Source organism: Ambystoma mexicanum, chromosome 5q, assembly GCF_040938575.1.
Source record: "Ambystoma mexicanum isolate Mex_15411 chromosome 5q, UKY_AmexF1_1, whole genome shotgun sequence".
Taxonomy (NCBI): domain Eukaryota; kingdom Metazoa; phylum Chordata; class Amphibia; order Caudata; family Ambystomatidae; genus Ambystoma; species Ambystoma mexicanum.
Genome location: NC_090933.1, coordinates 763741460 through 763755081, shown reverse-complemented (window position 1 = coordinate 763755081; position 13622 = coordinate 763741460).

The window sequence follows — 13622 nt, the reverse complement described above, 5'->3', positions numbered from 1 at the left end:
GAGGGGGTGGGGGGTAACAGGAGAGAGACACGGGGCATGAGAGGGGGTGGGGGTAACTGGAGAGAGACACGGGGTATGAGAGGGGGTGGAGGGGTAACAGGAGAGAGACACAGTGCATGAGCAGGGGGTGGGGGGCAACAGGAGAGAGACACGGGGCATGAGAGGGGGGTGGGGGGTAACTGGAGAGAAACACGGGTCATGAGAGGAGGGTGGGGGGTAACAGGAGAGAGACACGGGGCATGAGAGGGGATGGAGAGGTAACAGGAGAGAGACATGGGGCATGAGCGGGGGGTGGGGTAAACAGCAGGGAGACACGGGGCATGAGCGGAGGGTGGAGGGCAACAGCAGGGAGACATGGGGCATGAGAGGGGGGTGGGGTGTAACAGGAGAGAGACACGGGGCATGAGAGGGGGTGGGGGCAACAGGAGAGAGACACAGTGCATGAGCAGGGGGTGGGGGGCAACAGGAGAGAGACACGGGGCATGAGCGGGGTGTGGGGGTTACAGGAGAGAGACACGGGGCATGAGCAGGGGGTGGGGGGCAACAGCAGGGAGACACAGGGCATGAGCAGGGGGTGAGGGGCAACAGCAGGGAGACAAGAGGCATGACCGGGTAGTGGGGTGAACAGGGGAGAGGCACGGGGCATGAATGAGCGGGGGTGGGGGGCAACAGCAGGGAGACACGAGGCATGACCGGGGGGTGTGGGGCAATAGGAGAGAGACACGGGGCATGAGAGGGGGGGTTGGGGTAACAACAGAGAGACATGGGGCATGAGCGGGGGGTGGGGGGCAACAGCAGGGAGACACAGGGGCATGACCTGGGGGTGGGGGGCAACAGGAGAGAGACACAGGGCATGAGCTGGGGGTGGGGGGCAACAGCAGGGAGACATGGGGCATGACCGGGGGGTGGGGGGTAACAGGAGAGAGACACAGGGCATGAGCGGGGGTTGGGGGGCAACAGCAGGGAGACACGGGGCATGACCTGGGGGTGGGGGGCAACAGGAGAGAGACACGGGGCATGAGAGGGGATGGGGAGTAACAAGAGAGAGACACGGGGCATGAGAGGGGGTTGGTGGCAACAGCAGGGAGACACGGGGCATGAGCGGTGGGTGGGGGGAACATGAGAGAGACACTGGGCATGAGAGGGGGGTGGGGGTAACAGGAGAGAGACACGGGGCATGAGTAGGGAGTGGGGGGCAGCAACAGGGAGACACAGGGCATGAGCAGGGGTGGGGGGCAACAGCAGGGAGACACGGGGCATGACCGGGGGGTGGGGGGCAACAGGAGAGAGACACGGGGCATGAGTAGGGGGTGGGGGGCAGCAACAGGGAGACACAGGGCATGAACAGGGGGTGGGGGGCAACAGCAGGGAGACACGGGGCATGACCGGGGGGTGGGGGGCAACAGGAGAGAGACACGGGGCATGAGAGTGGGTGGGGGGTAACAGGAGAGAGACACGGGGCATGAGAGGGGGGTGGGGGTAACAGGAGAGAGACACGGGGTATGAGAGGGGGTGGAGGGGTAACAGGAGAGAGACACACTGCATGAGCAGGGGGTGGGGGGCAACAGGAGAGAGACACGGGGCATGAGCGGGGTGTGTGAGTAACAGGAGAGAGAAACGGGGCATGAGCAGGGGTGGGGGGCAAGAGCAGGGAGACACGGGGCATGAGCGGGGGGTGAGGGGCAACAGCAGGGAGACAAGAGGCATGACCGGGTAGTGGGGGGAACAGGAGAGAGACACGGGGCATGAGTGGGGGGTGGGGGGCAACAGGAGAGAGACACGGGCATGAGAGTGGCGTGGGGGGTAACTGGAGAGAAACACGGGTCATGAGAGGAGGGTGGGGGGTAACAGGAGAGAGACACGGGGCATGAGAGGGGATGGAGGGGTAACAGGAGAGAGACATGGGGCATGAGCGGGGGGTGGGGGCAACAGCAGGGAGACACGGGGCATGAGCGGAGGGTGGAGGGCAACAGCAGGGAGACACGGGGCATGAGAGGGGGGTGGGGTGTAACAGGAGAGAGACACGGGGCATGAGAGGGGGTGGGGCAACAGGAGAGAGACACGGGGCATGAGCGGGGTGTGGGGGTAACAGGAGAGAGACATGGGGCATGAGCAGGGGGTGGGGGGGCAACAGCAGGGAGACACGGGGCATGAGCGGGGGTGGGGGGAACAGGAGAGAGACACAGGTCATGAGAGGGGGGGTGGGGGTAACAAGAGAGAGACACGGGGCATGAGAGGGGGGTGGGGTGCAACAGTAGGGAGACACGGGGAATGACCGGGGCGTGGGGGGCAACCGGAGAGAGACACAGGGCATGAGAGGGGGTGGGGAGTAACAGGAGAGAGACACAGGGCATGAGAGGGGGTGGGGGGTAACAGGAGAGGGACACAGGGCATGAGAGGGGTGTGGGGGGTAACAGGAGAGAGACAATGGGGGAAGAGCGGCGGATGGGGGCAACAGCAGGGAGAAACGGGGCATGAGCGGGGGGTGGGGGGGAATAGGGGAGACACGAAGCATGAGCGGGGGTGGGGGGGAATGGGGGAACAGGAGAGAGACATGGGGCATGAGCTGGGGGTGGGGGGCAACAGCAGGGAGACATGGGGCATGACTGGGGGGTGGGGGGTAACAGGAGAGAGACACAGGGCATGAGCGGGGGTTGGGGGGCAACAGCAGGGAGACATGGGGCATGACCTGGGGGTGGGGGGCAACAGGAGAGAGACACGGGGCATGAGAGGGGGGTGGGGGCAACAGCAGGGAGACACGGGGCATGAGCGGTGGGTGGGGGGAACATGAGAGAGACACTGGGCATGAGAGGGGGTGGGGGTAACAGGAGAGAGACACGGGGCATGAGTAGGGGGTGGGGGGCAGCAACAGGGAGACACAGGGCATGAGCAGGGGTTGGGGGCAACAGCAGGGAGACACGGGGCATTACCGGGGGGTGGGGGGCAACAGGAGAGAGACACGGGGCATGAGAGGGGGTGGGGGGTAACAGGAGAGAGACACGGGGCATGAGAGGGGGGTGGGGGTAACAGGAGAGAGACACGGGGTATGAGAGGGGGTGGAGGGGTAACAGGAGAGAGACACAGTGCATGAGCAGGGGGTGGGGGGCAACAGGAGAGAGACATGGGGCATGAGAGGGGGGTGGGGGGTAACTGGAGAGAAACACGGGTCATGAGAGGAGGGTGGGGGGTAACAGGAGAGAGACACGGGGCATGAGAGGGGATGGAGGGGTAACAGGAGAGAGACATGGGGCATGAGCGGGGGGTGGAGTAAACAGCAGGGAGACACGGGGCATGAGCGGAGGGTGGAGGGCAACAGCAGGGAGACACGGGGCATGAGAGGGGGGTGGGGTGTAACAGGAGAGAGACACGGGGCATGAGAGGGGGTGGGGGGCAACAGGAGAGAGACAAGAAGCATGAGCGGGGGGTGGGGGGCAACAGGAGGGAGACACGGGGCATGACCGGGGACTGGGGGGAACAGGAGAGAGACACGGGCCATGAGTGGGGGGTGGGGGGCAATGGAAGGGAGACACTGGGCATGACCGGGGGCTGGCGGGCAACAGGAGAGAGACACAGGACATGAGAGGGGGGTGGGGGGATAACAGGAGAGAGACACGGAGCATGAGAGGGGTGTGGGGGTAACAGGAGAGAGACACGGGACTTGAGCGGGGGGGTGGGGGAAACAACAGGGAGACACGGGGCATGATCGGGGGGTGGGGGGCAACAGGAGAGAGACACGGGGCATGAGAGGGGGTGGGAGTAACAGGAAAGATCACGGGGCATGAGAGGGGGTGGGGGTAACAGGACAGAGACACGGGGCATGAGCAGGGGGTGGGGGGCAGCAGCAGGGAAACACAGGGCATGAGCAGGGGGTGGGGGGCAACAGCAGTGAGACACGGGGCATGAGAGGGGGTGGAGGGAACAGGAGAGAGACACGGGGCATGACCAGGGGGTGGGGGGCAACAGGAGAGAGACACGGAGCATGAGCGGGGGCAACAGCAGGGAGACACGGGGCATAAGCGGTGGGTGGGGGCAACATGAGGGAAACACAGGGCATGAGAGGAGGGTCGGGGGAAGAGGGGAGACACGAGGCATGGGCGAGGGTGGGGGAAACAGGAGAGAGACACAGGGCATGAGCGGGGGGTGGGGACAACAGCAGGGGGACACGGTTCATGACCGGGGGGTGGGGGGTAACCGGAGAGAGACTCAAGGCATGACTGGGGGTGGGGGCAACAGCAGGGAGACATGGGACATGACTGGGGGGTGGGGGGCAACAGGAGAGAGACACGGGGCATGAGAGGGGGGTGGGGGGTAACAGGAGAGAGACACAGGGCATGAGCGGAGGTGCGGAGCAACAGCAGGGAGACACGGGGCATGACCGGGGGTGGCGGGCAACAGGAGAGAGACAAGGGACATGAGAGGGGGGTGGGGGTTAACAGGAGAGAGACACGGGGCATGAGGGGGGTGGGGGTAACAGGTGAGAGACACGGGGCATGAGCAGGGGGGCAACAGCAGCGAGACACGGGGCATGACTGGGGGTGGGGGTAACAGGTGAGAGACACGGGGCATGAGCGGGGGTGGGGGGCAATAGCAGGGAGACACGGGGCATGAGCGGGGGGTGGGGTGCAACAGGTGAGAGACACAGGGCATGAGCGTGGGGTGGGGGAACAGGAGAGAGACACAAAGCATGAATGGGGGGTGGAGGGCAACAGCAGGGGGACACAAGGCATGACCGGGGGGTGGGGGGTAACAGGAGAGAGACATGGGGCATGAGTAGGTGGTGGGGGGCAACAGCAGGGAGACACGGGGCATGACTGGGGGGTGGGGGGTAACAGGAGAGAGACACGGGCATGAGAGGGGGTTGGGGGTAACAGGAGAGAGACACGGGGCATGAGCGGGGGTGGGGGGCACCAGCAGGGAGACACGCGGCATGAGCGGGGGGTGGGGGGTAACAGCAGGGAGACACGGGGCATGACCGGGGGTGGGGGGAACAGGAGAGAGATACAGGTCATGAGAGGGGGGGTGGGGGTAACAAGAGAGAGACACAGGGCATGAGAGGGGGGTGGGGTGCAACAGCAGGGAGACACGGGGAATGACCGGGGCGTGGGGGGCAACCGGAGAGAGACACAGGGCATGAGAGGGGGTGGGGAGTAACAGGAGAGAGACACAAGGCATGAGAGGGGGTGGGGGGTAACAGGAGAGGGACACAGGGCATGAGAGGGGTGTGGGGGTTAACAGGAGAGAGACACGGGGCATGAGCGGCGGATGGGGGCAACAGCAGGGAGAAACGGGGCATGAGCGGGGGGTGGGGGGGAATAGGGGAGACACGAAGCATGAGCGGGGGTGGGGGGAATGGGGGCAACAGCAGGGAGACATGGGGCATGACTAGGGGGTGGGGGTAACAGGAGAGAGACACAGGGCATGAGCGGGGGTTGGGGGGCAACAGCAGGGAGACATGGGGCATGACCTGGGGGTGGGGGGCAACAGGAGAGAGACACGGGGCATGAGAGGGGGTGGCGAGTAACAAGAGAGAGACACGGGGCATGAGAGGGGGGTGGGGGCAACAGCAGGGAGACACGGGGCATGAGCGGTGGGTGGGGGGAACATGAGAGAGACACTGGGCATGAGAGGGGGGTGGGGGTAACAGGAGAGAGACACGGGGCATGAGTAGGGGGTGGGGGGAAGCAACAGGGAGACACAGGGCATGAGCAGGGGTTGTGGGGCAACAGCAGGGAGACACGGGGCATGACCGGGGGGTGGGGGGCAACAGGAGAGAGACACGGGGCATGAGAGGGGGTGGGGGGTAACAGGAGAGAGACACGGGGCATGAGAGGGGGTGGGGGTAACTGGAGAGAGACACGGGGTATGAGAGGGGGTGGAGGGGTAACAGGAGAGAGACACAGTGCATGAGCAGGGGGTGGGGGGCAACAGGAGAGAGACACGGGGCATGAGAGGGGGGTGGGGGTAACTGGAGAGAAACACGGGTCATGAGAGGAGGGTGGGGGGTAACAGGAGAGAGACACGGGGCATGAGAGGGGATGGAGAGGTAACAGGAGAGAGACATGGGGCATGAGCGGGGGGTGGGGTAAACAGCAGGGAGACACGGGGCATGAGCGGAGGGTGGAGGGCAACAGCAGGGAGACATGGGGCATGAGAGGGGGGTGGGGTGTAACAGGAGAGAGACACGGGGCATGAGAGGGGGTGGGGGCAACAGGAGAGAGACACAGTGCATGAGCAGGGGGTGGGGGGCAACAGGAGAGAGACACGGGGCATGAGCGGGGTGTGGGGGTTACAGGAGAGAGACACGGGGCATGAGCAGGGGGTGGGGGGCAACAGCAGGGAGACACGGGGCATGAGCAGGGGGTGAGGGGCAACAGCAGGGAGACAAGAGGCATGACCGGGTAGTGGGGTGAACAGGGGAGAGGCACGGGGCATGAATGAGCGGGGGTGGGGGGCAACAGCAGGGAGACACGAGGCATGACCGGGGGGTGTGGGGCAATAGGAGAGAGACACGGGGCATGAGAGGGGGGGTTGGGGTAACAACAGAGAGACATGGGGCATGAGCGGGGGGTGGGGGGCAACAGCAGGGAGACACAGGGGCATGACCTGGGGGTGGGGGGCAACAGGAGAGAGACACAGGGCATGAGCTGGGGGTGGGGGGCAACAGCAGGGAGACATGGGGCGTGACCGGGGGGTGGGGGGTAACAGGAGAGAGACACAGGGCATGAGCGGGGGTTGGGGGGCAACAGCAGGGAGACACGGGGCATGACCTGGGGGTGGGGGGCAACAGGAGAGAGACACGGGGCATGAGAGGGGATGGGGAGTAACAAGAGAGAGACACGGGGCATGAGAGGGGGTTGGTGGCAACAGCAGGGAGACACGGGGCATGAGCGGTGGGTGGGGGGAACATGAGAGAGACACTGGGCATGAGAGGGGGGTGGGGGTAACAGGAGAGAGACACGGGGCATGAGTAGGGAGTGGGGGGCAGCAACAGGGAGACACAGGGCATGAGCAGGGGGTGGGGGGCAACAGCAGGGAGACACGGGGCATGACCGGGGGGTGGGGGGCAACAGGAGAGAGACACGGGGCATGAGTAGGGGGTGGGGGGCAGCAACAGGGAGACACAGGGCATGAACAGGGGGTGGGGGGCAACAGCAGGGAGACACGGGGCATGACCGGGGGGTGGGGGGCAACAGGAGAGAGACACGGGGCATGAGAGTGGGTGGGGGGTAACAGGAGAGAGACACGGGGCATGAGAGGGGGGTGGGGGTAACAGGAGAGAGACACGGGGTATGAGAGGGGGTGGAGGGGTAACAGGAGAGAGACACACTGCATGAGCAGGGGGTGGGGGGCAACAGGAGAGAGACACGGGGCATGAGCGGGGTGTGTGAGTAACAGGAGAGAGAAACGGGGCATGAGCAGGGGTGGGGGCAAGAGCAGGGAGACACGGGGCATGAGCGGGGGGTGAGGGGCAACAGCAGGGAGACAAGAGGCATGACCGGGTAGTGGGGGGAACAGGAGAGAGACACGGGGCATGAGTGGGGGGTGGGGGGCAACAGGAGAGAGACACGGGGCATGAGAGTGGCGTGGGGGGTAACTGGAGAGAAACACGGGTCATGAGAGGAGGGTGGGGGGTAACAGGAGAGAGACACGGGGCATGAGAGGGGATGGAGGGGTAACAGGAGAGAGACATGGGGCATGAGCGGGGGGTGGGGCAACAGCAGGGAGACACGGGGCATGAGCGGAGGGTGGAGGGCAACAGCAGGGAGACACGGGGCATGAGAGGGGGGTGGGGCGTAACAGGAGAGAGACACGGGGCATGAGAGGGGGTGGGGCAACAGGAGAGAGACACGGGGCATGAGCGGGGTGTGGGGGTAACAGGAGAGAGACATGGGGCATGAGCAGGGGGTGGGGGGGCAACAGCAGGGAGACACGGGGCATGAGCGGGGGGTCAGGGGCAACAGCAGGGAGACAAGAGGCATGACCGGGTAGTTTGGTGAACAGGGGAGAGGCACGGGGCATGAGCGGGGGTGGGGGGCTACAGCAGGGAGACACGGGGCATGACCGGGGGGTGTGGGGCAATAGGAGAGAGACACGGGGAATGAGAGGGGGGGTTGGGGTAACAACAGAGAGACACAGGGCATGAGCGGGGGGAGGGGGGCAACAGCAGGGAGACACAGGGGATGAGACGGGGGTGGGGGGTAACAGGAGATAGACTCGGGGCATGAGAGGGGGGTGGGGGGATAAAAGGAGAGAGACACGGGGCATGAGCGGGGGGTGGGGGCAACAGCAGGGAGACACAGGGCATGAGCAAGGGTTGGGGGAAACACAAGGGAGACACAGGGCATGAGCGGGGGTTTGGGGTAACAGTAGAGAGACACGGGGCATGAGCGGGGGTGGGAGCTACAGCAGGGAGACACGGGGCATGAGCGAGGGGTGGGGGGGCAACAGCAGGGAGACACGGGGCATGAGCGGGGGGTGGCGGAACACGAGGGAGACACGGGGCATGAGCAGGGTGTCGGGGGTAACAGGAGAGGGACACGGGGCATGAGTGGGGGTGGGGGGCAACAGCAGGGAGACACAGGGCATGAGCAGGGTGTGGGGGGTAACAGGAGAGAGACACGGGGCATGAGCGGGGGGTGGGTGGCAACAGCAGGGAGACACGGGGCATGAACAGGGGGTGGGGGGAAACAGCAGGGAGACACGGGGCATGAGGGGGAGGTGGGGATAACAGGAGCGAGACACGGGGCATGAGCAGGGGGTGGGGGGCAACAGGAGGGAGACATGGGGCATGAGCGGGAGGTGGGGGGCAATTCCAGGGAGACACGGGACATGAGCAGGGGTTTAGGGGAACACGAGGGAGACACGGGCATGAGCGGGGGATGGGGGCTAACAGGAGAGAGACACGGGGCATGAGCGGGGGGTGGGGGACAACAGCAGGGAGACACGGGGCATGAGCAGAGGGTGGGGGTAACAGCAAGGAGACACGGGGCATGAGTGGGGGGTGGCGGGCAACAGGAGAGAGACACGGGGCATGAGAGGAGGGTAGGGGTTAACAGGAGAGAGACACGGGGCATGAGGGGGGTGGGGGTAACAGGTGAGAGACACGGGGCATGAGCGGGGGGGCAACAGCAGCCAGATACGGGGCATGACTGGGGGTGGGGGTAACAGGTGAGAGACACAGGGCATGAGCGGGGGTGGGGGGCAATAGCAGGGAGACACGGGGCATGAGCGGGGGGTGGGGTGCAACAGGTGAGAGACACAGGGCATGAGCGTGGGGAGGGGGAACAGGAGAGAGACACAAAGCATGAGTGGGGGGTGGAGGGCAACAGCAGGGGGACACAAGGCAAGACCGGGGGATGGGGGGTAACAGGAGAGAGACATGGGGCATGAATGGGTGGTGGGGGTCAACAGCAGGGAGACACGGGGCATGACCGGGGGGTGGGGGCAACACGAGAGAGACACGGGCATGAGAGGGGGTTGGGGGTAACAGGAGGGAGACACGGGGCATGAGCGGGGGGTGGGGGGCACCAGCAGGGAGACACGCGGCATGAGCGGGTGGTGGGGGGTAACAGCAGGGAGACACAGGGCATGACCGGGGGTGGGGGGAACAGGAGAGAGACACAGGTCATGAGTGGGGGGTGGGGGTAACAAGAGAGAGACACGGGGCATGAGAGGGGGGTGGGGTGCACCAGCAGGGAGACACGGGGCATGACCGGGGGGTGGGGGGCAACAGGAGAGAGACACAGGGCATGAGAGGGGGTGGGGAGTAACAGGAGAGAGACACAGGGCATGAGAGGGGGTGGGGGTAACAGGAGAGGGACACAGGGCATGAGAGGGGTGTGGGGGGTAACAGGAGAGAGACACGGGGCATGAGCGGCGGATGGGGCAACAGCAGGGAGAAACGGGGCATGAGCGGAGGGTGGGGGGGGAATAGGGGAGACACGAAGCATGAGCGGGGGTGGGGGGGAATGGGGGGAACAGGAGAGAGACATGGGGCATGAGCTGGGGGTGGGGGGCAACAGCAGGGAGACATGGGGCATGACCGGGGGTTGGGGGGTAACAGGAGAGAGACACAGGGCATGAGCGGGGGTTGGGGGGCAACAGCAGGGAGACACGGGGCATGACCTGGGGGTGGGGGGCAACAGGAGAGAGACACGGGGCATGAGAGGGGGTGGGGAGTAACAAGAGAGAGACACGGGGCATGAGAGGGGGGTGGGGGCAACAGCAGGGAGACACGGGGCATGAGCGGTGGGTGGGGGGACCATGAGAGAGACACTGGGCATGAGAGGGGGGTGGGGGTAACAGGAGAGAGACACGGGGCATGAGTAGGGGGTGGGGGGCAGCAACAGGGAGACACAGGGCATGAGCAGGGGGTGGGGGGCAACAGCAGGGAGACACGGGGCATGACCGGGGGTGGGGGGCAACAGGAGAGAGACACGGGGCATGAGAGGGGGTAGGGGGTAACAGGAGAGAGACACGGGGCATGAGAGGGGGGTGGAGGGGTAACAGGAGAGAGACACGGGGTATGAGAGGGGGTGGAGGGGTAACAGGAGAGAGACACAGTGCATGAGCAGAGGGTGGGGGGCAACAGGAGAGAGACACGGGGCATGAGCGGGGTGTGGGGGTAACAGGAGGGAGACAAGGGCCTTAGCAGGGGTGGGGGGCAACAGCAGGGAGACACGGGGCATGAGCGGGGGGTGAGGGGCAACAGCAGGGAGACAAGAGGCATGACCGGGTAGTGGGGGGAACAGGAGAGAGACACTGGGCATGAGTGGGGGGTGGGGGGCAACAGGAGAGAGACACGGGGCATGAGAGGGGGGTGGGGGGTAACTGGAGAGAAACATGGGTCATGAGAGGAGGGTGGGGGATAACAGGAGAGAGACACGGGGCATGAGAGGGGGTGCAGGGGTAACAGGAGAGAGACATGGGGCATGAGCAGGGGGTGGGGGCAACAGCAGGGAGACACGGGGCATGAGCGGAGGGTGGAGGGCAACAGCAGGGAGACACGGGGCATGAGAGGGGGGTGGGGCGTAACAGCAGGGAGACACGGGGCATGAGCGGAGGGTGGAGGGCAACAGCAGGGAGACACGGGGCATGACCGGGGGTGTGGGGCAATAGGAGAGAGACACGGGGCATGAGAGGGGGGGTTGGGGTAACAACAGAGAGAACGGGGCTGAGTGGGGGGTGGGGGGCAACAGCAGGGAGACACAGGGGATGAGAGGGGGGTGGGGGGTAACAGGAGATAGACACGGGGCATGAGAGGGGGGTGGGGGGATAAAAGGAGAGAGACACGGGGCATGAGCGGGGGGTGGGGGCAACAGCAAGGAGACACTTGGCATGAGCAGAGGGTGAGGGCAACAGCAGGGAGACACGGGGCATGAGCAAGGGTTGGGGGAAACACAAGGGAGACACAGGGCATGAGCGGGGGTTGGGGGGTAACAGGAGAGAGACATGGGGCATGAGCGGGGGGTGGGGGCTACAGTAGGGAGACACAGGGCATGAGTGAGGGGTGGGTGGGCAACAGCAGGGAGACACGGGGCATGATCGGGGGTGGCGGAACACGAGGGAGACACGGGGCATGAGCAGGGTGTCGGGGGTAACAGGAGACGGACACGGGGCATGAGTGGGGGGTGGGGGCAACAGCAGGGAGACACAGGGCATGAGCGGGGTGTGGGGGGTAACAGGAGAGAGACACGGGGCATGAGCGGGGGGTGGGTGGCAACAGCAGGGAGATACGGGGCATGAACGGGGGGTGGGGGCAACAGGAGGGAGACATGGGGCATGAGCGGGAGGTGGGGAGCAATTGCAGGGAGACACGGGACATGAGCAGGGGTTTGGGGGAACAGGAGAGAGACAAAGTGCATGAGCAGGGGGTGGGGGCAACAGCAGAGAGACACGGGGCATGAGCGGGATGTGGGGGTAACAGGAGAGAGACACGGGGCATGAGCAGGGGGTGGAGGGCAACAGCAGGGAGACACGGGGCATGAGCGGGGGTGAGGGGCAACAGCAGGGAGACAAGAGGCATGACCGGGTAGTGGGGGGAACAGGAGAGAGACACGGGGCATGAGCGGGGGGTGGGGGGCAACAGCAGGGAGACACAGGGCATGAGCAGGGGGTGGGGGGTAACAGGAGAGAGACACGGGCATGAGCGGGGGGTGGGTGGCAACAGCAGGGAGACACGGGGCATGAACAGGGTGTGGGGGGCAACAGCAGGGAGACACGGGGCATGAGAGGGGGTGGAGGGGTAACAGGAGAGAGACACAGTGCATGAGCAGGGGGAGGGGGGCAACAGGAGAGAGACACGGGGCATGAGAGGGGGGTGGGGGTAACTGGAGAGAAAACGGGTCATGAGAGGAGGGTGGGGGGTAACAGGAGAGAGACACGGGGCATGAGAGGGGATGGAGAGGTAACAGGAGAGAGACATGGGGCATGAGCGGGGGGTGGGGTAAACAGCAGGGAGACACGGGGCATGAGCGGAGGGTGGAGGGCAACAGCAGGGAGACATGGGGCATGAGAGGGGGGTGGGGTGTAACAGGAGAGAGACACGGGGCATGAGAGGGGGTGGGGGCAACAGGAGAGAGACACAGTGCATGAGCAGGGGGTGGGGGGCAACAGGAGAGAGACACGGGGCATGAGCGGGGTGTGGGGGTTACAGGAGAGAGACACGGGGCATGAGCAGGGGGTGGGGGGCAACAGCAGGGAGACACGGGGCATGAGCAGGGGGTGAGGGGCAACAGCAGGGAGACAAGAGGCATGACCGGGTAGTGGGGTGAACAGGGGAGAGGCACGGGGCATGAATGTGCGGGGGTGGGGGGCAACAGCAGGGAGACACGAGGCATGACCGGGGTGTGTGGGGCAATAGGAGAGAGACACGGGGCATGAGAGGGGGGGTTGGGGTAACAACAGAGAGACATGGGGCATGAGCGGGGGTGGGGGGCAACAGCAGGAGACACAGGGGCATGACCTGGGGGTGGGGGGCAACAGGAGAGAGACACGGGGCATGAGCTGGGGGTGGGGGGCAACAGCAGGGAGACATGGGGCGTGACCGGGGGGTGGGGGGTAACAGGAGAGAGACACAGGGCATGAGCGGGGTTGGGGGGCAACAGCAGGGAGACACGGGGCATGACCTGGGGGTGGGGGGCAACAGGAGAGAGACACGGGGCATGAGAGGGGATGGGGAGTAACAAGAGAGAGACACGGGCATGAGAGGGGGTTGGTGGCAACAGCAGGGAGACACGGGGCATGAGCGGTGGGTGGGGGGAACATGAGAGAGACACTGGGCATGAGAGGGGGGTGGGGGTAACAGGAGAGAGACACGGGGCATGAGTAGGGAGTGGGGGGCAGCAACAGGGAGACACAGGGCATGAGCAGGGGGTGGGGGGCAACAGCAGGGAGACACGGGGCATGACCGGGGGGTGGGGGGCAACAGGAGAGAGACACGGGGCATGAGTAGGGGGTGGGGGCAGCAACAGGGAGACACAGGGCATGAACAGGGGGTGGGGGGCAACAGCAGGGAGACACGGGGCATGACCGGGGGGTGGGGGGCAACAGGAGAGAGACACGGGGCATGAGAGTGGGTGGGGGGTAACAGGAGAGAGACACGGGGCATGAGAGGGGGGTGG